This window comes from Cuculus canorus, chromosome Z (assembly GCF_017976375.1).
Source record: "Cuculus canorus isolate bCucCan1 chromosome Z, bCucCan1.pri, whole genome shotgun sequence".
Lineage (NCBI taxonomy): Eukaryota > Metazoa > Chordata > Aves > Cuculiformes > Cuculidae > Cuculus > Cuculus canorus.
Window position 1 is genome coordinate 14,231,680 of NC_071441.1, and position 27,831 is coordinate 14,259,510.

The 27,831-nt window shown below is 39.0% G+C and overlaps 1 protein-coding gene across 1 annotated transcript in view; it reads left to right on the forward strand.

The window, feature by feature from the left end:
- LHFPL2 (LHFPL tetraspan subfamily member 2) overlaps window positions 1-27,831 on the forward strand; it is a 130,052-nt gene that overhangs the window by 43,469 nt on the left and 58,752 nt on the right. The window contains exon 2 of the mRNA XM_054055484.1: window positions 18,349-18,401. The gene's annotated coding sequence lies outside the window, so the exon portion shown is untranslated. The remainder of the gene's footprint in view (window positions 1-18,348; window positions 18,402-27,831) is intronic.

The window sequence follows — 27,831 nt, forward strand, 5'->3', positions numbered from 1 at the left end:
GAATGTCTCTTCCTTGCCTCAGAGAGCAAAGATCTAAAAATGCTGGATGAATCTATATAGGTTTGGTTCAGTTACTGCATCTGCCTGAGGAGCAAGTGGTCCATGGCAAGGTTGCTCAGGGGAAGAAACCTGCCCCTCATGAAGGCGTCATACTTTCTTGCTCAGGGGGAAGGCCTGGATTCGAGCCCTTTCCTGCAGATGAATGACTGCGTTCTTTTTTTTTTTGCAAAGGAAAAAAGAAATGAGGAATTACAGGAGTATTAAGATGCTGTTCTGTTCTCTGTGGTAACCAAATAATGAGAGCACTTGTCTCTGAAGGTGTGTTTCTGTCATTGCTGCAAGGGGATTCAATTTGTCCCACTTCTGCTGGCCAAAAGGCTGGAACTGGCAGGTCACCAGCATAGGGCCGCCCTCTAGTCCCATTGAAGCTGTGCCACTGCATAGCTGGGAACCCAGTCCTCTTTGTGACTGGGGAAGGGGACGTTGGCCCCAAGATCCTTATTTAGCTCATAGCAGTCAAGTGGAGATCTCTGCTCCACAGACTGTTCTTATGGCCTTAAACAGTGAACGGTTGCAGACATCTCTGTGGATCTCATCTTGATTTAGACATTTGGGTTTTTCTACTTGTATTGGCAGGGGGGGTAGGGGACGGGAAATAGCTGCAAGCTGACCTAGTATCGCTAATTTAACTTGGTATGTGTGTGCCCCAGAAAGAGTATGTAATAGCTGTAAGTATTCTGTTTTTAAGCCAGTTTTACTTTGCTAGCCTAGTTCCTTGGGGCAAAGCTGGCTTTTGAAATCACTGTGCTGGGTGGTTGTGATAGGTTTTGGTGGCTGTGGTATAGTTTGTGTGTCTATGAATTCATGAAGAAAGAAAACGAAAATACTAGGTGTGAGGTTCTACTGCATAACCCATAAAATGAACTTATGTGCACATCAGAACATCTCAGCCAGATGGATTTTTATGGTGTGGAGGTCTATGAATAGAGCCGCTGTCATTCATGTGGATGGGGGTCTGGCAAACATAACTTTTTCAGAGGTAATACTCAGAAATAACAAAGATGCATTTATCTGAAAAACTCTTCCTTGAAATTCAAACAGGAAAGAAATGGAAATCCCATTAACATTGTGTTGAACCAGGAAAATACTCTTAATGTGCAGATACCCTTTTGACTGAATACAGGAATGTGTTTGTTTTGTAAAAGGAGGTAGAATTATTAAACTTAAAAGCTGTTTAGTAAAATGTAAACATATTACTTACCCAAAGCGGTTAAGCTAAGGAAGTGTGCCCTTCATGCTTTCCCTTAGGAATTAATACTTTGCTTTAAGTTGTAGTGATTTACACAACCTACAAATACAATAAGTAGTGAAAACTATAAAGGGCTAAAGGTATTTTGTTTTCTTCCCTCTTCTTTTAGGGAGTGTCGTCTCTTTACTGCTCATAGACTCACTAGGAAAGAGCTGTGTTCTGGTATATTCAAAAGCCTTAGTAGGAGTTTCATGTTTTTTTGTGCTTAGGCAATAGCCTTAAATATCAGTTTGTACTGCTCATTATGTATGTTAATAATGGCTTTGAAGTCATATTTGATGGCTGCATAAATTCAATGAAAGCTTTTCATTTGTTTGCTTTGTTTTTGTTTTGTAGGAATAATTCTATGTATATTGAAAATGTTGGCCTCACAGCTTTACTGTGCAACTCAAAAATGCTTTGTTTTCTGCTGTAAGCATTAAGCGTAATTATCATCTTTTGCTGAGTTTTATAACAAAGACTTCTGTTTTATAATCTAGATAAAATAATTCATTTTGGTTTATACAGACATTCACAAAATGGGGAGGGACTGTTGTTCTTTACCTTTATGAGTAATTAAAGCATCTTCTTCCACCTCTACTGTTTTTTTATTCCTTTTTTTTTTAATAATTTGTCTAAATACTAACTTAGGATGTTTCTATTTTAGAACTTCCCTGCCACAAATTTAAAAACATTAGTTCAAATTAAATGTTTAAAAGAAATTTTGAACAAGGTTGTCCTTCCATACAGGAAAAGTAACAGGAGTCGCATCCTTAGCAGGATTGTACAAAATTCCTGAAGAAATAAAGGTGTTTCATAAAGCTGAAAGGAAAAAAAAAAACAAACAGTTGCTGTCTGTCGCCAGGCTGTTGGTGTGGAGTTGAGAAGCTGCTTAGCCACAGGCTCCTCAGCACTGAAGCTTTGGTTTTACCTGTCTGAAGGGCATTTTTACCTTCAGATCCAGCCAGTTCATTCCTATTGAGGAGTTCTTTGGCTTGGATCACTGTTCACGTGTAAAGATACAGAATATCTTCCAGGCGAAATTAATTGTTCTTTGATTACAGAGGATACATTTTACCTTCATATTCAAACAGTGCCAGTGAGCTGTTGATTTTTTTTTTTTTTTCACTTTTCACTTTTTGGCAGTTTTTTTTGTCTTGCCATTCAGCTCTTTGGATGTGAGCAGGCATTAAATAAAACTAAAAAGTTCTAAAAAATCAGGACTCTGCCCCTCAGCCAGTAAAATGCCAGTGCTGGGATAAAGTCCTTGACAAAAAAGGCAGACCCAGAGTAGCAGGGTTCTTGAATGTTGATCATTTAATTATTCAGTGGTAGGTGGTTAATAAGATTAGCTAAATTGAAACTTCAGTTGAGCTCCAAGATATTCACTGCTAATTGTATTAACTGTAATGCTATGGTAAACCTGAATGTCATAAATACTTACCTTTAATGAAGAATCTACTTCTTGTAGCCTAATGTTCAACTTTGCTTTTAAATAAATGTAAATTTTGCATAGACTCCACAGAGCTTCCATTTTTAAAGATACAGAAAGAGAAGGTTCGTGCATCTGAAGAAGTGTAGTCTGCGTTAAAAGAAGCATAGCCAGCAGGTCAAGGGAGGTGATTCTGCCCCTCTATTCCTCTCTTGTGAGACTTCATCTGGAGTACTGTGTCCAGTTCTGGAATCCTCAACATAGGAAGGATATGAAACTTTTGGAATAGGTCCAGAGGAGGGCTACAGAGATGATCAGAGGGCTGGAGCACCTTCCATATGAGGACAGGCTGGGAGAGTTGGGGTTGTTCAGCCTGGAGAAGGCTCCAAGGAGATCTTATAGCGATCTTCCAGTGCCTGAAAGGGCTACAAGAAAGCCAGGAAGGGACTTTTAACAAGGGTATGTAGTGATAGAACAAGGGGGAATGGCCTTAAATTGTAGAGGGGAAGATTTAGATTAGACATTAGAAAGAAATTCTTCACGATGAGGGTGGTGAGGCACTGGAACAGGTTGTCCAGGAAAGCTGTGGCTGCCCCATCCCTGGAGGTGTTCAAGGCCAGGTGGGATGGGGCTTTGAGTAGCTTGGTGTAGCAGGAGGTGGAGGTGTCACTGCCCATGGCAGGGGGATCAGAACTGGATGATCTTTAAGGTCCCTTCCAACTCAAACCATTCTGTGATTCCATGTTTTCCTTATTTGACAGCAGCAGCTGCCTCTGAATTTCATTCTTGCTAGCTGATAATTATAGACAACACATTTTAACAAGCCAAATGTGATATGTATCTTAATATTACTCAATAAAGATGTAAAACAAAAGAATTACAAAGTGTGACTTAAGGCTATTAAGTCCCTGGGCTCACAGGTTCCTCATTGCTGGTCTGTATAATCCTTAATATTGTCAAAAGGGATGATTAAGGCAATCAAACTGACCAGGAAGAAGCTTCCCTGATCAGGCTTTTAAAGCCACATATAAATATTTTTGGAGCTTGGTTGTAGTGTCATTATGGAAACATTATGTATTATTTAGGAAGAAAATAATGTTGATTGTTAGAGAAAATGAAGTAGCATTTAGGTAACTGATCTTTGAGTCTAGAAATTAAAAAAATACTTGTTTGGGGAGCAAGGTGCTTTTGATTGACAGTATGGGAAGCCATTAAGTTAGGTTAGGCCTAAGGTTTGAGAGCCAAGCTTAATAGTGATGTATGCTCTCATCCAAACCTGTTCATCCTCCATTAGAAGCAAACTGTTTAGGCTGTAGGGGGGCAAAAAAAAGAACTCTTTTTATAATCATATAGGCTTCTAGAAGTATTTATGTACTTTAACATGCTTTACAGGTAACTGCACATGTACTACAACATGTATCTTGGTATAAGAGATACTAATTCACATTAATCTCTGAGAGGTATGTTACAAATGCCTGGGTCATACATCTGGAAATTAACAGTACATAATATTAGCTTCTGTGGCTCTTTTTTAGTGCAGTTAGATTTTGAGTTAATCATCAGTCTTTCATCAGAAAAATGGGAGAAGCTACAGAAATGTCAGTGTTTACTATATTGATATCCTTGCTGGGCATTTGATAATTGTGAAATAAACTATCGTGACTATTACTTGTGAAGATACATACTTTCTGTTATTGACAGTGGAAACTGTCTTCCTGCTACATGCAGGTCACTTTTCTGATATCCATCTTCAATGCATGATTACATATAAAGCAAGGGTTTTGTCATAAGATGAATTTATTTTCTGCTGTGCTTCTGGTTTACTCTCTATAATCTGTTTCTTATTTACATCAAATATTTCTGATGAATCGAAGACTGGAATGTATAAATCCCAACTGTTAAGATTTTAGGATCTTAACAGTGAGTGCTCTGGGTATTAAAAGGATGCTAAGAATTATTTAAGGTTTTATATTAGATAAAACTCTTTATAGAAGAATAGCAGCTCTGTCTGATTTCTGTTGGCTAAAAAATAAAGAAATGCTTTTGTTTAATCATCTTGGTTTTTAATCTTCTATTGCTTCTTTAAATCTTTAAGGGCTATCTTTACCTCTCATTTTGAACAGCTATAAAACTGGAAGAAAACTCACTATAAACTGATCTGTTTCAGAAAGGCTGGAATGAGGCTTTTTTATTTAAATAAAATTAATGTTTTGCACACTTGACTGGTGTCTTAATGGAGGATGTTTTTAGTTTCAAAGAATCTGAAGATGCCATTTTGTACAAGCGAGCAACTTTTAAAAGTCAAAATAGTATGACAGCAAGCACAAAGAGTCCATTCTCCAAAAGACGAAGTTAGAATAACTAGCCTTGCAAATGTTTATTTGAACAGGTAATATAATGAAAATGGAAGTGGTGTTGAGCATTTTGATAAATTCCTCAGTATATGTGGCAGAATAGGTTTTCCTTCATGTTAAGTACCTATCTTATTGCTTAGTTATGAAGAGGGAGAACAGTTCAGCTTTGCACATGAATGCTTCTTTAATCTGAATCCTCCTCTGATATTTTGTCCTTGTTATCCAGGGTATTGGTAAAAAGTAAGAGGATATTGGTAAAAAGTAAGATTGAGCTCCAAGCTACTGTCCTCCATCCTATAAAGTAAGAAACAATCTCTTCTTTTTTTCTTGGTTCTCATTTTGTTTTATTACCCACTTAATTTGTTGTCTGCTGCTTGGTGTCCATCCTTCCTTACTTCACAGGAGGCACTAAATAGCTACTGTGATATTTTAAGCTATGAAGGAACTCAAACAGCAATTTCTTTTCTCTCTCAGTATGTTAAAATCAATTTAGTGGCTGCAAGTTATGGTGCTTTTCCTCCCCCAGTGCTAGAAACATGAGTGGATTAATCTATCCCCAAATTGCTGTAAGAAAAGCCTTTGCTCTTAAGTCAAAAAAGTCAGTGCAGGTCTGTGGATTGTTTTGTGAAAATATTGGATTGAGTTTCAGGCTTCAAGTCTGTGCTGATACATTACATTCTTCATGGTATTGGCAGGGGAGAAGCAGAAGACCTTTCTTTAGCTGGATAAATAGGAGAAGTGTCAACTCCAGATGCCTTGAAAGAGACACTCCAGACAAGCTTTTAGTACTATTACAGAAGGACAAAGTGGAAGAGACCCTTGGGACTCCTATGTGTGTTGAATTTCACTTAGCCTTTTGTCACACTAATGGAAAACAAACCCTATAGAGGTCTTTAAAGTATATATGTTTCCCGTCTTTTGGTTATAAGTATGCCGTTGTTGTTTTGTTGTTTTTGTGGGTTATTATTTTTTTTAGTAAGTATATATGTGCATATATATGCTGTAGTGTTTTAGGAAATAGTATTAGCAGAGAGCACACAAGCTAAAAAAATTAGATGTACCTCTCCTCCAGTGCCAGTACCACATGGAAGAAAACCCAAGACTCTTCTTTGGGACATTTCTCAACATTTGAAGTAAACAGACTTGTATGGACTGGCATGTAACTGGACAGCATGGAGGCTCAGCTTTGCTGATCTCTTGGCATCAGCAGGTTTGGATGTACAGGAAGGAGTTTTGTTTCTTCACCTGATCTTTCTTTGTGGACAGTTAATAACTTGTCTAACATTCTCTTACCTGCAGAGAGCCTTCAGTGATCCTTTACATGAAATAATTTTAAATGAAAGAATAAAACTCAAAGTTGCTATTGTTTATAGTTTGTTGAAGGGTATGGTAATGATGTCTGCATACCTACCTACTTTTTAGGTATAAATAAGTATTTGCATCTTAGCTAAGCAATATCACATCTTTTAATGTATCAGTGGCTTTAACTCAGATTTGATAGGAATTTTTCTTCCAAAGCACAACATGTACATAATGAAATTAAAAATGCATAACTATCATATGCAATAGGTCCTTTTTGTGCCTTCTAACTTATGGAACTGGTTGTCCTATGCATTTTAAATGGATGTCCTAGTTCAGTAATATCAGCGATTTTGCTGAGGGGAATCCCTTTAGAAGGCAACAGTGTTCTTTGCTGTTGAAGGCAGATTTTTTTTCCTTATCTGTATAGTTTATTTTTACATAAATAACAAACATTCTATTATTTGAACTTGATTTCTCCTGCATGTTTTCTCCTTCTTACTCTAAGAAGTCTCTCTGGTTATCATTCAGGTTCTTCATCTGTTTCATCCAGGGTGATGCAGTATTTCAGCACTGGCCACATGGATTACTCTGGTTTCCACTGCTGCCAGTAACAGCATGGGGTGGGGAACAAACCCAAAAATAATTGCAATTTTGTTTTGTTTTTTCCTTGTTGGGCTTCTGTTGTCATCTGTATTTCTAGTCCTAATGTCTGTGGAGAAAAGTTTGAAAATGCCTCCTATAGTATAAGGTATCTGCAGGTTTAAGAAAAAGACAAGTATTGGGAAGTTCATAGTAACATTGTAGGAGGTGGCAGTGTTATCTGTTTTCTGGTGTGACTGAACTGAAATTTTGGCCATTCTTTGAAATGTGTCGTCATAAATGAGTCATTGTTACTTTAAGCTCAGAATTAAATCAAATTAAAGCTATTAAATTAAAACTAAATGTGTCTTCCATTTACCCTGAGCCCTGTGAACTTTGTCTTTGTCAATCGCTGTAGATAATGTCACTCTTGTACTTGTTATGTGTCAACACTTTTTATGTGTTATGAATCAAATGAAGGTCTAAGGTAATGTCATAAGGTCATAAATAAAATAGTTAACCAGAGGTTCACTTAAACCATGATCTAGTAATAGCCAATGGCCTAAAGTACAGAGCAAATGAACACTGATGCATTCATAGGATCCACTGACAGCCATCAAATGCAACAACTGCCTTTGATCCAGTAACTCCTCAAGATACAGAGCAGTAGAGACTATTGTCCTGTTATTTCATGAGCAAAGGTGGGATTTAACATCCACAGCAGACTGTGGCAGATTTCTTGAACATAGCTGTGTCTTCTGTGGCAAAAGTGCTTTCTTCAATGTTGCATTTCCCACTGTGCTTTGATGCTGTCAGCACTTGCATTAACAAATACAGTGAAGAGTTGTTATCTATTCTTCCTTTCTGTGCTTATCAGCACTTTATAGAGATCAAAAGAAGATACATCCTTATCACTTAAATGTGTGATCCATTCAAAAGACGTTGACTTTCATAGTGTGAGAGCCTGGAATGTTCTCTCACAACTACAGAGCTCCACAATGAAACTGTATATTTTGTGTTGTAGTTTGGCAGGATTTTGCCACTGGTGCATAATACGATAGGCCATAAAATGGATTTTGGCTCTCCAGCTAAACTACTGGGACATGAAATGATGACTTTTAGGAAGAAAAGCTGTATTTTGCTTTGCCTTTTTAGTTATAGTGGATGATTTCTCAAGCACTTATTAATGATTTCCATCTGAGAGCATCTTATTTTTTTATCTTCCTTAGAAAAGAAACAAATTCATTAAAAGAAAAAAAGGCTTCTTAAACTTGTAGTGTTTTCCTCTTGCACTTCGGGATACTATTACACATGCTTGTGATTATCCACTCTGCAAACAATTGTCAGAAAAATTCATCTGTTTTCCAAGTCCCACGGAAGAACAGATGTGGAATTAAGTTTCAAACAATGTACACTTAATCACTTACATGTGAGCACTACACAAACTGAAGCTCAGTGGTAACTGATTGGATGCTATGTTAGTTGAGTGTGGAGTGGAGAATTTACATTTTTCTTAGGCTTCCTTCTCTGAACAGTCCTTTGAAAACAGTACTAAAATATGAACAAAAAAAGGTAATTTTCAGATATTCAACTCTTTCTAGAGACTCAAAACCTCAGGGGACAACCTGAATGGAGCTGAGATATATTATGTGTGTATGAATATGAAAGAGACATCGTGTATATACATATAATTTTCTTTATTTGAGAACTCTTTTGATGCAGTAAAGGACATTGGAGAGTAAAGTAGCTGCATATCATCTGTCTGCTTTCAAAAGCAATGATTTAAACCAGCCAGCTCTGGCTGTAAAAGATTTCAAGTCACTGTTCAATTGCTGGAATACCATAAGAAAGCAATTATGTCAGAAAACTTATTCATGTTGTGTTCTAAACCTCAGCCTTCATTGGAAAAATCACTCTAAAAAGAGTCCTTGCGAGTACTTCGGAAAGCTACTTTTGTGGGAGAAAAGGTTAGCATTTAGGGATTCTGGAACTTACAGCTTCAAACTTTATGGAGTTATGATTTTGAATCTATGCATTGGCTAGTCACTGAAGCTTAAGGAATTGTTGAATTGTTGTTCTTGTAATGAATTTGTTCATAATTGCTATGAAAGCTTGTGGAAATGGGGCTCTTGATAATAGTTCTGAGTGTAATAAGCCTCTCTCATGTATGTATAAGTCTTGAAAAATAATGCTTGCTAGTATTTTCACTTCCTGCAGAATTAAAACTGTTGTTAAAATGTGTAGCTTATATATATAAGACTATTCTCAGTTATATGATCCAATGTAGCCTGGAAATAGTCTGGTTTCCAGAATGTGCAAAAAAAGGGGGCAGGGAGAACCTAACAAATTTGTTGCTTTTTAAATTTTGTCAAATATGATTAAGCAGGCAAGATTATGTCTTGTTTCAGGGTTTATAGTAGTTCCTTGGAAGCTTTTAAACCCTTTTGGAAGTTTAAAAATTAGCCTTATGATATTATATTGAAGGTTTCAGAGGGCTGTGAACTCAACTACAGATAGTTTTTCTCTGGAAAAAGAGCAGAGTCACCCCACAAAATTGAAGTGGAATATGAGGACATCAGTAGTATGAGGACATCAGTAGTGATTGTTTTCTTGCATTCCAAGTAGTAAGAATGGGAGTCCTCCATCTCACTGCCTTGTTGTCTGTTTCTTAACTTCATACCTTGCTTGTTCATGATTATGTTTATTCTGGTAGCAAGCAAATGGGCAATGCCAATTAAAATATTCATGTCTAATGAATTAGTGAAATACAGTGTTTTGAGAGATGGAGAGAACTGAAGGAACTTTCAGAAATGTTTTTTATGTTCCAGAGAGGTATTGTCTCTTAGCTTGACTGCTGGAGAGATCTGTGAAGGTTATAGGAGAGTTTATGTATTCTTTAAAAAAAAAATCTTTCATATGGATTTCCTGAGGCTGTTTTGCTTGTGCTCTGTGAAGTGACCAATTTCTTCCTTTTCTTTGTTTTTAGGGAGGTCTGCTTGACCTCAGTTTTTCATGTTTTGTTTCAAAATAACTTTCTTTCATGGATATTCCTTTGTTTATACAGTTTGCAAAAGAAAAGAAAAGATATAATAACATTCAAAATAAACAACTTTGTACCCCTATGTCTTGTTTTTTAGGTTTTGTCTAGAATGATATAAATGGCTAGGTATTTCATGTTCTTTAAAAAAGACTTTGTGAATGTAGTTGATGTAGGTATCTTGTGTGTGATCAGGACTTACAATAACTGCAGTTGCCTGCTGCCTGTAATAATCAAAAGCATGGGATAGAGCCAGTAGATCTGTGTGGGACTGGTAAGGCTCAGATGAGAAATGGCATTTTTTATGTTTAATACTTTGAGAATATTTTAAATGGACAAAGAATGCACGTCTTGGTTTTAACAGTGGGGCTCAGAGTCGCTTTAAGATATTAAACATGTATTTTCTGAGAGATGATTGCAAGGTATGCTGACGTATTCTAAAAAATGTACAGATCTTTGGATGAGAAGTTCCTTCTAAGCAATTTTGTTCCCTTGTTATTGCAGGCAATCAGGTTGTATGCAATTCCTTTAGTCATGTCATCACCCTCTGACTTAAAACGAGGAAGGTTTCTTGCCTCTGCTTTTGTTATTGAAAGGGTGTTGCAGAATCTTGCTGGATCTAGAAATCATCTCTTAACCTGCATGTTAAGTGTATTCACAGTCAAGTCATGGGTTTTTGTTCCTGCTGCTGTATTGGCTTTTACTTTAAGTATCTCTTGTTTCTCCATGCTGATTAGTTGCCTACAGTAACTCCAAGAAACAATTCTACTTACTTTTTGTAATAATTTTTTTTAAGGTAAAGAATGCAAGACCTCCTATATTTTCTTAGCTTTTTTCCCCTAGATTAGTACAGTCTTCCTTCCATGTTCCTAATCCAACTTGGATGTCTTCCCTGGCTGCTTGCTTATGCATAATAAGAATTCTTTGTGATGTTCAAAGTAAGACCTCACTGGAGTCTTCAGCAGCTGGTAATACTGTCCTCTGGGCTGATGTTAACTTTTCTGGTGGATTCTAAGATCAGACTCGGATTCATCACTCTGATATGTTATTCGAGGCCTTGCTGGACAGGATCAAGTTCAGTTAAGAGGTGCTTCTGAAAGTCTTCCTCTTCTCAAAAGAATATCTGCATGTTAAATAGCCATTCTCGAGGAATTCATTCTACCACTAAACTTTAAAACTCTGTCAAACTGGTGAAGAATACCACCTGAACTGTGAGTAAGGTTGTTTTTGGTTTTGTGTTTTTTTCTGATTCTTTGCTTTAATTTATAAAATAATTGCTTAATGAGAAAGTACAGTGGTTTTTTTAAAGGTTGTAAAACAAGCCCAAATTAAGTGAACTGATTGATATTGCCATCTCAGTTTCTCAAATGGAGATGTGAGGAAAGCAAGGTATCTTCCATCACTCCTGCAATTTGGATAAGGAGAAGACATCAAAGGATTTCAAAAGTTTTTGCATAAAACTTAAAATTTTGGGTCAGGTAAACTACCTCTCATGAGTTTCAGTAAAGAACTTTAGGGAGTGATTTTATGATTACCATAAGCTTTCTTGCACACTGAATACCTACCTTTGGGAATGTAATGGTTAGTCAGTGATAAAAGTAAGCAAGCAGGAAGCCCAATAATGCATATTCAAGGAGAACATGTCTGACTGAAATCTATATTCAGTTAGTTGTGGTTAGAACTATACAGGTTGGAAGAGATGACTAGAAACAGCAGTCAGTTTTACCATCACCTGAGAAAGAGGAGTAAAAAAAAAAGTTGGGTAGACTTCTCCCCGCTCCTTCCCCCCCTCCCCCCATTCCTATTTGAATTGAGCCCTGCATGGATTGTTCTGCAAGCCCATTATTTGAGTCCTAAAATGGCCTGTGACACACCAGTTCAGCCTTGCAGGCAAGTTTTCTAGGAAATGTTAGAGGTAACAATCACTACGTCTTTTTAAAGAATTAACTTATAATAAAGTTGAAAGAGAAAAGAAAAGAAGGAACTGAGATCTCTTAGCCTTCTTAATCAGGATACCCTTTAAAAACAATTCTCCTCTTTGTGTGTATATCTATATGTGGAGGTAATCTTTCACAATCTTCTTTTAGGTAGTAAAAAGAGTAGCAGAAATCTAGGGGAAATAAAATGTTCTCACTAGGAGCTTATACTTCCTAGAAATTTTACTGAGAATTGTATTTTAAGGAATAATCTAAAGAATATTTAGAGGAATTTAAAGAATAAATAGAACTTCTTACAGTCTACGGTGTGACAGTATTCAAAGAGGGTATGATCAACTTCATGAAAAACTAAACCCACACATTTTATTTTTGAATTAGCAGGATGTTTTCTGAAAAGATTGTCTCGCTAGCAATGTTTAAACAGATTGGCTCCAGAGAAAGCTTAAAACGACAAAGTTAAAAAGGCAAAGGAAAGCTGCTTTGTGGTAAACAAAACCATAGTTAACATATTTCTTAGTTGCTGTTCAGTTCCCAGGGCTTAGCTAATTCTTCCATCTGCAAACTGAGAGTAATTTTTAACTCTTACCAGTGGCTAGCTCATCTCCCTGCCCTTGGGTTAGCATCAATGGAGTGTTTGTAAGGTCTTGTTGGAAAAGCAGGCTGGATGAAGATGGCTGAGAACTTTTCTGAAGTCTGTAGAAACTGCAGGATATTCTGCAGAGTGGGAAAGCTGGGCAGATAAGACTTGAGTAAGGATTTTCATTTCCATAACATGATTTCGCTGAAACACTCAAGAAAAACACATGGGATGTTGCTCAGGGTCTCATCTTTATTTATTTTTTCTTTATATTCTGTTTGGGTGTTGGGTTTTTTTTTTGTTTTTTACAAGACTGAAAACCAGTACTAAGACACGAGCTGGAGAAGAGCTGAAAATAAACAAGTTAATGTGCTCTAAGAATTATTTTTAGCCTTGAATTAAGGCCTTGAGTGCATGATAGGCCTTTTGGTTGGATAATGTTTGGATACACTGTTTTCAGTAGAAGGAACTTTGCTTTCAGGTCAAATTGAATTGTCATTTAACAAAGTCATTACCTGAATCACTGCAGTGATTCTTGACTAAAGAGCAGCTTATCCCTGGTGGAAGGTCCCAGGTATCACCTGTGGATATTTTAATTTGGTAAGCTACTTTTTATGTGGGCTTTTTTTGTTGCATCTGTAAAGGTGAAAGCTGTGGGGAAGGCATGGAAATTAGTCCGATATACAACATATGCTTAAGGTAAACAATGCTTTTTTCCCAACACCATAGAGGAGTTTTAAATTATATTTTGAAGACTCTTAACAGCTTATTTGTGTCTTAGTAAATCTGGGGGCAATAATTTGAATGCTAATAATACTCATCAGAAGTTGTTTTTTATTAAGCCAACTCACATTTAGGCAGAAGAATAGCTTGAGCTTGCCAAGTGATTCTAGTTCGTTGCTGAGGAGCAAGCATGATATTGATTAGAGCATTGAATTAGCAAACCGTTGTCAGGGTGCCCAGGGTCTTTACTGTGCTCCCGTCTGAGGGCAGAGAAGCCTGTTTCAGCCCAGTGTGGGGCCATCAGTCCGTGTTGGAACTGTGTTGCCAGCGTGCCTGTTCCAGTCCCAGATGCTATGGGGTTGCCTGGAGCCTGCTTTTGCCTGATGACTGCTGGGCTGTCCATGCAACCCATTTGTCTCACCACCTCAGCGCAGGCAGCAGGTGGCTGGTGGGTGAACAACGCTGGCCCTCAGGTAGAGCTGTTTTCTGAGTCAATTCTTGTCTGGTCCCTCTTGGTGGTGGCCAAACTGCAGCCACCTAGAGAGCTTTATGGCCAGAATGGAGCCAAGGAACATTTTCAGTGACTGTGAATGTTCATTTTGGAGATATCACTGCAGAGCAGCTGTGGTTTGGCTGCCTTAGCCTGGCAGAGGTGATGGGTTGTATGGAGCAAGACCAAATTACTGGTGGTGGTGTGTTGTAGCTCATGGTGCTGGTGTGGGAGGATGACTCACCTTTTTTGCTTTGCTGTCCTTGTGACACAGAGATGTGACTTAAGAAGCATGTTGTAAAGTGACCTTGTTAAGTGCTCTGACATGACCTTTAAAGTAAACAATTTATCTTGTTTTATCCTCATGGGTAACACTAAAGACAAGAGCTCCCACCGATTTCATAGAATGTGGGATTGAGCTGCTAACTCATGTTGTGGACTACTAACTTCAAATAAAATTTCATGCTTAGGTAAAATAAACCCTAGAAGACCAAAATAATTTTATAGAATAACTTTGCTAAAAGTAAGTTTGCATATCTTTTGCTTCAGTTAGTAATGACTGACTTGTTAAATGTGGTGATTTGATTCATGAATCACTCAGGTGCTTGTTCTATCAGGTAACAGGCTAAGAGGGATCTTTCATTCATAGTGCAGGTCTCTTAATGCTTCTGTATTTATTCTGTTTAGTTTTGTGGGAATTTCTGGGATTATAAAAATGTAATATTTGGTTTAAACATTTTAATGATGTGTAAAACTATGCTGTACTTTCTTCTTGGTTAAGGTGGTGCTGTGGGAAACAGGCATTAAGAGCAGGGATCAGCAGTGTATTAGAAGCACATCTGGCTTATATTAGGTTTAAACTTCAGGGCAGGTGCATTTGGGTGAAATATCTTTTGTAGTGTGAAAAAGTGAGAATATTTTTGTTCTCATTGACATAGCTTGAAAACTATGTTGCTCTATATGCTATGCTCTTTTGAATTTGCTTTAAATTACATAGATGTTTATGTGTAGCATAATCTTCTAGACTGAACAAATTTGCAAAAAGCAAAACTGGATTTTTCTTCTTGTAGGTTTGTGTGAAACAGAATAATCAGCCTGAGAAGTAATGTTAAAATGCATTCATTGCATATCTCGAACTGTTACTTTCTTGTGGTGTTTGGCATTGTAATTCATTTAGTGGTGATTGTGGTTTGGTTTTTTTTCCAACTTGCTAGAAAATAAGAAAGAAAATAAACTTCTTGTTTTGCTGTTATTTCTGGAAGTAGCCTTAATGACGCCTATGAAATAGTATGGGATTTTTTTATTTTATACTGTTCTGCATTGATAGCAAAAGACAAAAGACCCCTTGAATGCACTATTTCTATTCATAGTGACATAATTGGTCATACAAACCTTCCTGAAGTAAGTAAATATTTCTTTGATTGGGATACTTGCTGTTATATAATACATGGAAGTATCACACAGTAGTATATCTGAAGAAAAAACTACTTGAAAAGGATGTTTTAAGATACAGCGGATATATCTGTATTCTTTTCTTATTTTATTTTTGTTGGGGAGCCTAAGTATACCCAATTCCTGTTGCGTACAAAGCCAGGGTATGTGACATGGGGCTGTTATCAAAGCAACTGTGTTCTCTTAACAGTGTCCCGCTTACTTGCTTCTCCTGATGGCTATAAACAGTAAAACTTTAAATCAGTGGCTCTATTTGGTATACAGAGCCTTTCCCTCTGAATTATACTAAAACATTTCTCTCTTGTAAATAAGAAAGGGGCTGTAAATTAAGAATGTACTATTTTCTTTTTGGGGAGAGTTGGCGTGTGTGAGGGAGTTTATCGGGCTAAATTTACAGCTGGTTGAGTAGAAGGAGAGAAATAGAGTTTATGCTCCTTCCAGCACTTAAAGCAGGCCTGCAGGAAAGCTGGGAAGGGGCTCTTTGTCAGGGGGTGCAGTAACTGTGAACTGTGTCAGCAGTTTTAAGCTCAGAGAGGGGAGTTTTAGATTAGATATTAGAAAGAAATATTTTACTGTGAGGATGGTGAGGCACTGAAGCACGTTGCCCAGGGAATTTGTGGGTGCCCCGTCACTGAAGGTGTTCAAGGCCAGGTTGGAGGAGGCTTTGAGCAACCTGATCTGGCGAAAGGTGTCCCTGTCATTGGCAGAGAGGTTGTAACTGGATGATCTTTATGGTCCCTTTTAAATCCAAATTATTCTATGATTCTATGTATTTTTGCCAACTGTTGTAGAGACCCATCTGAGCTATTACGAAAATTTTAAGAGTGTGCTCATGAGAGAATGAGAGAGCATGTATGTGTTCTCATTCTGATTTGTTTGTGAGGATTTGGGTTTCATTTTGGCCATCTGTGCCATAAGGGAAGTGTACCAGTCTCCTGTTATCTTCATCACAAATGTGGTGGCGAAACATAGCCTTTCTTTTTGACACAAAATTTGCTCTCCTCCCCTTACTTAAAACTGATCATGCATTTTTGGGTGCTTGAGTTTAAAATAAAGTAATTTGACCTTTTTTGTTTATGAAACATTGTCTCTGCTACCACTGCTCTATTTTCATTGCTGCTTTAACTGCTTTTGATACAGAGGAGAAAAGTTGGAATAATCACAGCCACTTAATCGAGTCCATTGCTTGTTTGTTTGTTTTTCTGGAGGAATATTCTATATGCCTGGAATTCAGAGGCCATTTTAAGCTGTGCTTGATTTTACAGTGATCCCAGTACATTTTTGTCTGTCCTTAGCAGCAGGCTTTGTTAGGAATTCTGCACTGATTTTTCTGTTATTAAACCATCTTCATCAAGGCCAAATCTTTCTCTGTTAGAGCCTAGTGACCTTCCAGCTCTCTTTGTTCTTTAATGTAAAGGGAGGTTCTTGATATATCCTAGAATCATAGAATGTCCCAAGTTGGAAAGGACCCACGAGAATCATTGAATCCAACCCCTGCGCATGCATAGGACAGCCCAACATTCACACTGTGTGTCTGAGGGCATTGTCCAAATGCTTCTGGAATATTGTCTGGTTTGGTGCTGTTACTGCTGCACTGGGCAACCTGTTCCAATGCTCCACCATCCTCTGGGTGAAGAACTTTTTCTTAATATCCAATCCAACCCAACCCTCCCCTGGCACATCCTCCTGCCATTCCCTCAGGTGCTATCATTGGTTGCCAAAGAGAAGAGATCAGCACCTGCTCCTCCTTCTTCTCTTGTGAGGAAGCAGTAAATTGCATTGAGTTCTCCCTTCAAGTCTCCTCTTTCTCCAGGATGAACAGATCAAATGAGTTTAGCTGCTACTCCTACGGCTTCCCCTCTAAACCTTTCACCAACTTTGTGGACCTTCTCTGGACACTCTCCAGTAGCTTGATAGCCTTTTTATACTGTGGTACTCAAAACTGCACCTAGTACTCAAGGTGGGCTGCACCAGTGCAGAGTAGAGTAGGACAATCACCTCCCTTGACTGGCTATAGATGCCATGCTTGATGCACCCCAGGACACTCTTGGCCCTCTTGGCCAGGGCATACTGTTGGCTCATATTCAACTTGCCATCAACCAGCATTCCCAGATCCTTTTCCACAGGGCTGCTCTCCATCCTCTCACTCCCCAATCTGTATGAATATTCAGGGTTGCTGCATCCCAGGTGCAAAATCTGGCACTTGCCGTTATTAAACTTCATAGAGTTGGTGGAGAATGTGGACACTGATCCCACTACCTCTCATATCCTGCCCTGATGCAGATGTAAAAATGCAGAATTTGTTATTATTGTGAGAAATCTTGTAGTTCAGCATGACTGAATCCACCTTCCCTTCCCTTCATCACCCTTATTTTATTGCTTTTTGGAGATCCAAAGCTGCATGCGGTATTCCCGGAGTGCTGGCTAAAGGCAAATAGACACTTATTAGTGAGAACTTAGCCTGTAGACATACCTTAGGATATTCTTAGCCTTCCTTGCAGATATGGCTAACTGCTGGGTCATGTTAAGGACACTGTCTGCCCAGAACCCTGGCTTCATTCCAGAGAGGTGTGCCCTGGGTAGTCAGTGTCCAGCCTGTCTGAGGAACTAGCCCTCCTCAGGTACAGGACCTCATGGTTGTCCTTGTTTTACTCCATAAGATGCACGTGTGACGTGGTGGAAGGGGTTTGAAGATGCATTTCATAATCTTGTGGGTTAAACATGGTATGTAGTTTAGGTTTTTATTCCAGTAGTTTAGGAACTTTGGGAGTTCTTCCAAAGTCATACCTGTTTTTAAGATATTGTGGGTTTTTTTTAATTTTAAAATTCTATCAGAATAGAATATACAAATAATTTTAATTGTATTTTCAAATCTTGGCATACTTCATTAATGAAATACAGGAAGAGAAAAAAAATACAATTGGATACACACTTAGTGGTGTGTCTTGTTTCTTTACATGGGCTTATTTTTCTTAGCTCCTTAGTGGTTGAAGTGATGTCTAGAGTGCTGCATTTCTAGCTAAACAGAAGTGTCCTGGTGGTAAAATGTTACCCATGTGCATGTAATCTCTTACAAGCCCAGCTGTATGATTCCAGCCTCCAGTGCTAATCATAAATATTGTTTCAATGTTTTTGGCTCTATACCTTTCTTACATTTTATGTCAATTATTTCTCTAGGTATTGCCAGGCGTCTGAAGTGGTTGACCAAGACCTAAGGACTTGGAACAGTGGTGAGTAAATTAAATTCAGATTATATTGTCTGGTATTTTCACATGCTGTCTGACTCTGAAGTTTCACTGCTGTTCGAGGGGTGGAAGATGTGTGGTAGGTTATGTCTTTTGAATATTTTCTTCTGAGCACCAAGTTGCTGTTCAAGGAGGATTCATCTCAATTTTTTAAACAGAGATTTTAAGAAGACAAAGAGGAGGTAATCTCAGTGATTGCTTTTGATATGTGAAAACTCCTTTCCTCCTTGATTTGAAAATGCTGAACCTAAGGTATTTCAGGCAGAGCGGTTCAATGTACACTTGTTGAAGCAGTAACACACACTGTGACCCTTTGTATTAAATGAATGATGCTTCAATCCAAGCTGCTCAGAATCACGCCAGTGTATACATTAAGCAAGTATAAAATCAGATATTGTTCTAGTATGCATGGAAATGTAAGGTAAGTTGCTAAATTACTGCACGCTGAATTGTTTACTCCCTTTAAACACCTAAGCTTATGTCTGTGGTTCTTAATTCCTGCTCTGCAAACCATGGTGTCTTTTGTAAAGATGGGTAATTTTGGTGATCTTCTATGCCCTCCTGGTTGCTGATTCTTTGCAGGGTATGTGCTAATTATGTTGTGACTGTATCATCTGTTGTGACTAGTGAAGAATGCAGGAAAGATGTAAGGAAGAACTTTAAAAATTTCAAATACTTTTTAAAGTGAGTTTCGTTTAGTAATGCATTTATAAATACAGCATTTGCAGTTCCTGGCCTGTGGGTGTAGGCTGGCAAAGAGAGCCTTACAAATGCAGATAAAATCATAAACTGTTAATGCATAAAATAATAGTAGTAATAATCATGGAATCACTAGGTTGGAAACGACTTTTGAGATCATCAAGCCCAAGCACACCTGTCCACTACTAAATCATATCCCTAAGCACTTGACCTACCAGTCTTTTAAACACCACAGTGATGGTGACTCAACCACCTCCCTGGGCAGCCTTGGGCCCAACTTGTGACAGGTTTCCGATTTGAAAAGGACTAAACAAACTGCTTGCCTAGACTGTAGCACATCGGTTTCTCTAGGAGGAGACTGTGGAAAACCATATCAAAAGCCTTGGAGAAATCCAGGTATACTGTGTCTGCTGCTTGCCCCATGCTTCTTAAGACAATGTCCACTATGCTGGTTAAGATAGTATCTGCCACTCATGCCATTACACTTGTTAAGTGTAGAGGCGATACACAGTTGATAAGATTAGCTCTGTGCAGATCTAACTTGTTGAGAGAAAATTAAAATTGTAATTTTTCCTTTATGACAAAATATTTCTCTACAGATGTGCTAAGCTGCACAGCAAAGGCCTAGTCTTAGTTTTCTTCTTAGGCACTGCATATGTTGTCTTGAAAATAGGTAAGAACTTAATTCCATAAAAATCTGCGGTTCAGTTGCAACAACATACTCAATGAAATTGTAATTTGAAGCAAGAAATAAACAACTGAGATAAAAATTTCAAGTACAAAATTACCTTCTGAAAAGCTGTTCATGAAATCTCTGGTATTTTGCTTATTCTTTCCTCTTCTTTTTCCCTTCAAGTTTTCAATTTTAATTTTAAGAACATTCACATACTTCTTGACTTGTATGTGTGCTCCTTTTGTTGCAATATGAGTAGGATAAGGGCTTGTAATGCCTTTTCTAATAAACATGAGGGTTTTACCTCTGGAAGCCAAAAATAGCTGTAGCCAGTGTTGCTGGTTTTACTTGGCTTTGTTATCAGCCAGGGTAAATAGGAAGTTATATATTTGTACTGCTTTTCCTCTATGAGCAATGTCTTTTCTTTTGTCTGTGCTTTGCCTTTTTTTTTTTCCTTCCATGTAATTTCTCTTTGTTTACTCCTTCATTGGGGAACTTTAAGGTGATTTGAAAGCAAGGCAAAAATTGCACCCCATTTCCATTTAATAGAAACAAACCCAGCAGTGGACATTTTTTCACTTCCTTTCATTTTGTCTGTCATCAGAGGGGCAGTTGGACAAGTTGCCAAGTCAGGAAAATATTAAGGTTTGGAGAACTTTCTTTGGGAAGGCACTGGGAGCTTACAGATACTAAAGACCACACTGAACTGATAATTTGCTTATGGAGACACAAATACAACAGCTGATTTTAATTTTGTTATTTCTGGAACCCAGTGCAGTTCTTGACAAGGAGATGCCATGCCACAAGGAGTGAGTAAATAGCAATTGCATCCAGAGGAAGGAGTGTGATGTAGGAGCTAGAGCTGCCTCTCCTGACTCTTGCATTTGATTTCTACCTCAGTTATTAACCTGCTAGGTGATATTAGGACAGTTAATTATTTCCTACTCTTTTTGTCCTTCTAGATTGCAAGCTTTTATCCAGATATTGCTCCCTGGTTCATCTCACTGTGCTTTGATAGCTGTCCTTTAGTGTTTCTATTTTTACTTGCAGAGTTTCTCTCATGCTGTGACACTAACTCTCAGGAACTCATTGTGTGGTGTGGAATCCTGAAGTCACTTGAATATTTATTCTGCAAGAGGAAAGCTAGTAGTACTAGTCAGAGCATGGTTTCTTGTTGCATCTGGTCTTGCATAACTGCAGGCTGATGCCAAAAGGGGCAGTACTACTTCTGCCTGTTCTTCCCTTCTTGCAGCAGATCCCAGCCCCACAATGAGTTCAAGGAAAGCAGCTGATTCAGTAAAAAGCCCTGACTGCTTGGGAAAGAAAACTACATCAGATAACTATGCTGGCCTGGCATATCCTGTGTCTAGGAAATTACTAGGAACCAAGAGGGAATAAGCAGCTGGGAGTTGGTAGAGAGAGTAATACTGTTTCTTTCAGCAGCAGGTAATAAATACACCCAATGAGACATTGCATGAAAACCTAGGGTTGTTAAGAGCTGCATTTTAAAACCAGACTTTGAATGTATCAGAAGAATACTTTGCAATGGGTGTGATAGCCCGTCTTCAGTTCTGTTGATGTTGGTTGCTGATGTTGTGTATTCTTCATTGGAAGTAGTTTTTACTAATACAGCTTTATAAATATTTTTTCTGAAGTAGCAATCATCTTTGTGATCCATGTTACAATTTCAAGACATGTTTCTGATACCTAAATATATGTTTGATTTTATTTAGTTTTCATGTAAATTGAGGACCACTTAATCTTTCATATTGGGATGACGGAAGTTGCTCTTCATGTGGTATATTCTACAGACCTTTTTTTAATAATTTTCCTTTTAAACGCTGTCAAGAAACTTTGTTCTTTGAAAATTATTTCTGTAACAAGTTGACTCTTCGAAGGGTGTTTTTCAGGTACTGCCCTTTCTTGTAAAAATGTGTACACCAGATCAGATTGGTTTCTTTGACCTTACTTTCTTTGTGAGCCTCGTGTAATAAGATCTTGTGTTGAAGGACCTATCTCCTCTTCCCCACTTGTCCTAAGTGTCCATGAAATAAAGAGGCGGTGGATAGGATGGAGGTAGAGAAGTGAAATGTTAAAATATTTTGGGGAAATGTAGTGACTAACTTCAGTCAAGGAGCTTTACATAAGAACTCAACATGCTTGGCAAGGATGTATTTCCTGTCAATCACATTAATAGGTGAGGTTGCCGAGTAAATTCAGCTAAGCAAGGGGAACAGTTCAGCAGCTCAAAAAGCAAGCATGCCTCTGAAAATGCTGCAGCCTAACAAAGTCCCAGGGTCTGAAGCTGTACAACTGACCCAGCCAATGATGCAGCTGAAATTTCACATCTGTTATTTCTTACTGCCCACTTTTCTGGCAACAGCCAATCTTCATTTTTTCCATTATAGGCAGCTGCTGGAACTAAAAAGAGCTTGAGCTCATTTTCAGATGTGCTAGATAGACTGTGTTTCCCATTCCTCCTCCCCCTTCTTTCTACCAAATACTGCAGCACACTGACTTATTTCAAAAGTGCAGGATCTGTGCATTGTGTACTCTAAATGTGTCTGAAGATAAGCAGATGTGTTAGCCTCAGCATACAAATAATGTCTCAGAAACAGGGCCACCATGAATTCCAGGAAAAGAGGTATTCTTAGAAAGAAGCTGTCAGTGAAAGAATAGATTGACAAGGACTGCTTGTCAGGAATCACTAATATTATTGTTGTTGAAACTTGCTTTCTTCCCTGGCTGTGATTAGGATTACCTCATGCAGAAAGTAGAGCAGTGCGCAAAGCTGTATGGTGGAGACAAGTATCCTATGTGCAAGTAGAACTGAACTGCTTGAAATAAATAGTTCCTTTTTAATTTTTTGATGCTGACTTACCCTTTTTCTCTATATCCCAGAGAGGAATTATTCTTTTACATCCTTCCGGCCCTTTCTAGCTTAAGCTATTGGAGCTGTTAGACTACTTTCCAAAGTTATTAAAAGGAGGGCTGCATTTGTGCCTCTAAGTAAGCTTCCAAGTAACCCGTTGAAGGCTGTTCAAACTCATGTGTCTAAATACATTGTGGAATTGAAGCATAAGAAAACAATATGGGTTTTTTTCTTAACAATTTATGCAGGCAGACCATGGAAAAATCATTCAATGAGAATTATGAACTGAGAACTGGGCTGCCTGGTGAGCAAATGTTACTAGCTGAACTTTTGATGAATACCAGGGAACCACCAAAATTCCTACTTCACTGATTTTTAAAACAGCATTAAACCAATAGGGATGTGATTAGTATCAAGGATATCTACTGATACACGTAGGCAGGAATCCCTGACACTTGAGTCCTGTGGTCTGATCATGCCACTGTAGTTCTGCATAGGGGTAGTGCTTCCCTCAGCCTGGTAGTTGTAGTTTCCCACATGATTATGCAGAGTGACTTAGGACAAAGAGTAAACAACAGTGTGAGAATATTACCGACTTTCAGTGCAATGAAATAAATGGGACGAATGGAAGGAAGGAGGTGAGGTAACATCTAACCCAAAGGTGAATGCTATATATACCTCCAAAAATACTTCAAGATGCCTATGAAATATGTCTTTAAAATTAGTATGTTATTGTTCTGAAATCTTAGAATGGTATTTTGGTGAAATATATGCAATATTCCTGATAAAACTCGATGTTGCTGTAACTGAAAAGAATTGCTGTAACAAACAGGCTGATGATTTTCTTTAATTTTGCAGTTTTCATATCACTCTTACCTTCCTGCCGCTCCCACAAAAGCAAAATGGTTTCATCTAGTTGGTAGAAAGTTGCAGTTGTCCTTTGCTAGATCATTTTTAAATCCACCTCTTAGACAAATAATACAGGAAGAGAAATATTTTCAGAAAGATTCTTGTGTGGGTAAAATTTAATACAGTAGAAAACGAAAAAGTTTATAGTCTCTGAAGATGTGTAGATTTTATTAAATGAGGAAAAAATCCTTCCCTGCAGATAATTTTTATTTCATGTATTGGAAAAGTTGAGTCTAAGAAGAGCAAAATGAAATTCTATACTAGGGAAGTTAAAAACATCTCTTGAAATCCAACTAGTTTTCCAGACTGGGTTGAGCATATTTCTCTCTGGAAATTGGATACTTTCATATCCCTTCCTGAAACTGTCAAATCCATTAGGAATATGAAAATAAAGTACTGTTGCTTTCACATGTGTCATGGCAACATTATATTTAATGCAGTTAAAGCATTTTCTAGATCTGCCTTCCTGGCATTCTCAACAGTCCATCCTCTGCTGGCTGGTTATCAAGCTGTTTTTCTCTGTTACTGAGGTTTTTTTGATGACTGTTTTCCTGGCATCTGGAGAGACACCACCTCAGAGGTACTGCTAGCATACTAATGCTTGTGAAATATAGAGGTGTCATGGTTTAACCGTACTTGGCAACAAAGAACCACACAACTGCTCGCTCACTCCCCAACCAGGCCCACCCCCATGGTGGGATGGGGAGGAGAACTGAAAACAAAGAAGGTAAAACTCAGGGGTTGTGATAAAAAGAGTTTAACGGGACAGCAGAGGAGGAGAAAAACAATAACAATAGAAGGTACACAAAGCAAATGATACAAAGTGCAAACCAGAAACTGATGCCCCATGTGCACAGAGTTATGAACCATGCTGCCAAACTGCACACCATAGCCAGCTAACACCGTTATGTACTGAGCATGATGGCATGGTGTTGAATATCTCTTTGGACAGTTCATGTCAGCTACCTCAGCTGTGTCCTCTCCCAGCTTCTTGTAAAAATCCGCTCTATCCCAGCTGGACACAGGATGTGTCCACCTCTTATTCTATACCCCCTACATCATGCCCAGATCCTACATTTTCTCCTTAATCACTACAGCTTTTCCTGTCTTTGATGTACACTTAAACACAGAGATATCCTTTCAGTAGTCTATGGGGCATCCCTCTGAAATGTCTGTTGAGTTCATTTAATCCATAACTTTAGGTTCCATCTGTGGTAGCAGTCTTTCAGGGCAGGAGAGAGGGTGTGCGTGGTGCTGAATTATTCCATGCTGCAGCTGGAGCTTGTGGTTGGTGTATATGGCGTGGTCCATGCCTGTGGTCTGTGGGTTGAAGATGTCATTCCTGGGTGCTAGTGAAGCCAGTTCTGGTTCCATCACTGCTGTGCTTTGCTTGGTTTCAGTGTTTATTCTCCATAAATTTGGGCAATTCCTGTTTTAATACTCTTGGTATGGTGCATAGCAGCTGTGGTAGTGATGACATAAAATGACAGGTTATTTAGGAATTAACATAATCAATTTAATTCACTGGCACTTCTCACCCAAATCAAATCCCCTTGAGATACACAGCGGACCTCCCCACCTTTCTGCATCACCCACCCAGTGCACCCAAGTTCTTGGGCTAAAGCAATCCTGCAGGTTGGTTTGCCTTTGCATGAAGCAGCACTGACCCTGCCTGTTTCCACTAACATATTCTTTGTGACTACTCTGGGGACTTTATCACAGTTTTGACTGTGAAGGGCCAGCGGCCGGCTTGACTCATAGATCCCCTAGTGTTAACTAACCAGGTGGCCTTTGCTAAATGTGCATCCTGATGTTTGAAGGTCCCACTACCCGTTGCTCTCAGTGTAGTTTTTAGCAGTCCGTTGTATAGTTTGATTTTCCTGAAGGCTTGTGCATGATAGGGGATGTGATACACTTACTCAATGCCATGCTTTTTGGACCAAGTGTCTATGAAGGTGTTTTGGAAACGAGTCCCATTGTCTAAGGCAATTCTTTCTGGGTGCTACGTTGCCACAAGACTTGATTTCCAAGGCCCAGGCTAGTGTTCTGAGCAGTGGTATGGGCTACAGGGTAAGTTTCCAGCTGTCTGATGCTTGTTTTCACCATTGTAGGCACAAGGCACTCACCTTGGCAGGTTTGTGGGAGTGTGATACTATCGATCTGCCAGGCCTCCCATATTTATATTCCAGCCATTGTCCTCCATACCACAGAGGCTTTAACTGCTTAGCTTCTTTGATTACAGCATATGTGTCACATTCATGGATAACCTGTGTGAAAATGTCAATGGTCAAGTCTACCCTTTGATCCTAAGCCTGTGTATATCTTGCATCTTTTCCTGGATGGTCTGGGCTGTCATGGGCCCACTGAGCTATAAATAATTCACCCTTATGCTGCTAGTCCAAATCCACCTGACCAACTTTAGTCTTAGCAGCTTGATCCACTTGCTAGCTGTTGTGATGTTGTTCAGTAGCCCAACTCCTAGGTATATGGGCATCTATGTGATGTACTTTTACAAGCAGATTCTCTAGCGGGGCAGCAATATCTTGCCACATTGGGACAGCCCGGTTGAGTTTGCCAGTTGTTCTGCTCCCATTGTTGTAACCACCCCACGGGGCATTTGCTACCATCCACAAGTCAGTATAAAGTACAGGCCATTTTTCTCATTCAGGAGTATCTAAAGCCACATAGATGGTTTTCACCTCTGCAAACTGACTTGGTTCACCTTGTCCCTCAGCAGCTTCTGGGACTCATTGTGCAAGACTCCAGATGGCAGCTTTTTATCTTCAGTGTGTTCTTAGAATGCAACAACACCCATCAGTGAACAGGGTGTATTACTTCTCATTTTCTGCTAGTTTATTATGCAGTGGGGCCTCTTCAGCACATGTCACCTCCTCCTCTGGCAATGTTCCCAAATCTTTGCCTTCCAGCCAGTCCAGGATAATTTCCAGTATTCCTGGTCAATTGAGGCTTCCTAAGGCCCAGTGTGACCCACTTACTCCACAGTGCATCGGTTGCATGAGGTGTAGAGGGGAACCCTCTCTCTGAACATCCAGCCCATCACCTGTAGTCAGAGTGCCAGGAGGAGCTGTGCTTCAGTATCAACCACTTCTGAAACAGCTCAGACTCCTTCATATGCTGCCAATAACTCTTTTTCAGTCAGATAATAGCAGGCTTCAGATCCTTTGCATCCTTGATTCTAAAATGCTGGGGATTGATCTTTGGATTTTACCTGGTGCTTTCTATCAGGGCCTCCAGAGCCAATCTCCCCAGCAGCAGTGTAGACCACATTTTTAACATCTTGTCCTGCTTGGAATGGACCAAGGACTACTGCATGAACAATCTCCCATTCAATTTGTTTAAAGGCATATCATTGCTCAGGGACTCATTTGAGACAGTTCTTCTTATGGGTCAATTCATAGAGAGGCCTTAGAATGTAATTTGGAATATGCATCCTCCAAAAACCCATAATGCCTAAGAAAGCTTGTGTTTCCTTTTTGTAGTTAGTGGAGACTTAGCTGCTATTTTGTTCATTGCACCATTGGGATCTGACAACACCCATCTTGCATTTTAGTCCTTAAAACTGGATCTCCTGTGCAGGTTCCTTGCCCTCTGTTCATTTTATGGCAAAACCAGATTTCAGAAGGATTTGAAGTATTCTTTTCCTCAAAAAACTTCTGCTGCTGTGTTGCCACATTCAATGATGTCAATGTATTGCAGGTGTTCTGCAGCTTTACTTTGTCACAGTGCAGTCTGGTCAGTCCATGGCAAATGTTAAGACTGTGTTTCCACCCCCCGGGGCGGTTAACTCCAAGCGTACTGAGGACCCCTCGAAGTAAAAGCAGACTGTGGCCTGCGCTCTGCTGCCAAAGGAGGAAAAAACGCATTCGTGATACCACTTGTGGCATATCTCTTGGCTGCCCTGAACTTCAGATCATGCTGCGGGTCTATTATGTCTGGCACAGAAGCACTCAGCAGTGGTATGACTTCATTCAGGCGACGACAGTCTACTATTAGTCCCCACTCTCTATTAGATTTCCACACTGGCCATATGGAACTGTTAAAGGGTGAGCGAGTCTTATTGATCACTGCTTGGGTCTCCAGCTGATGAATTAGATATGAATCCATATTGGAGAGTCCTGGTCGGTGCAATATTACCACTGATGCATTGTTGTGGTAGCAGTAGGTGCCTGTTCTTTGACTTTCAGCAGTCCCACAACAGAAGAGACCAAGCAAGGTAAACAGCTGTTACTTTCTTCCACCTG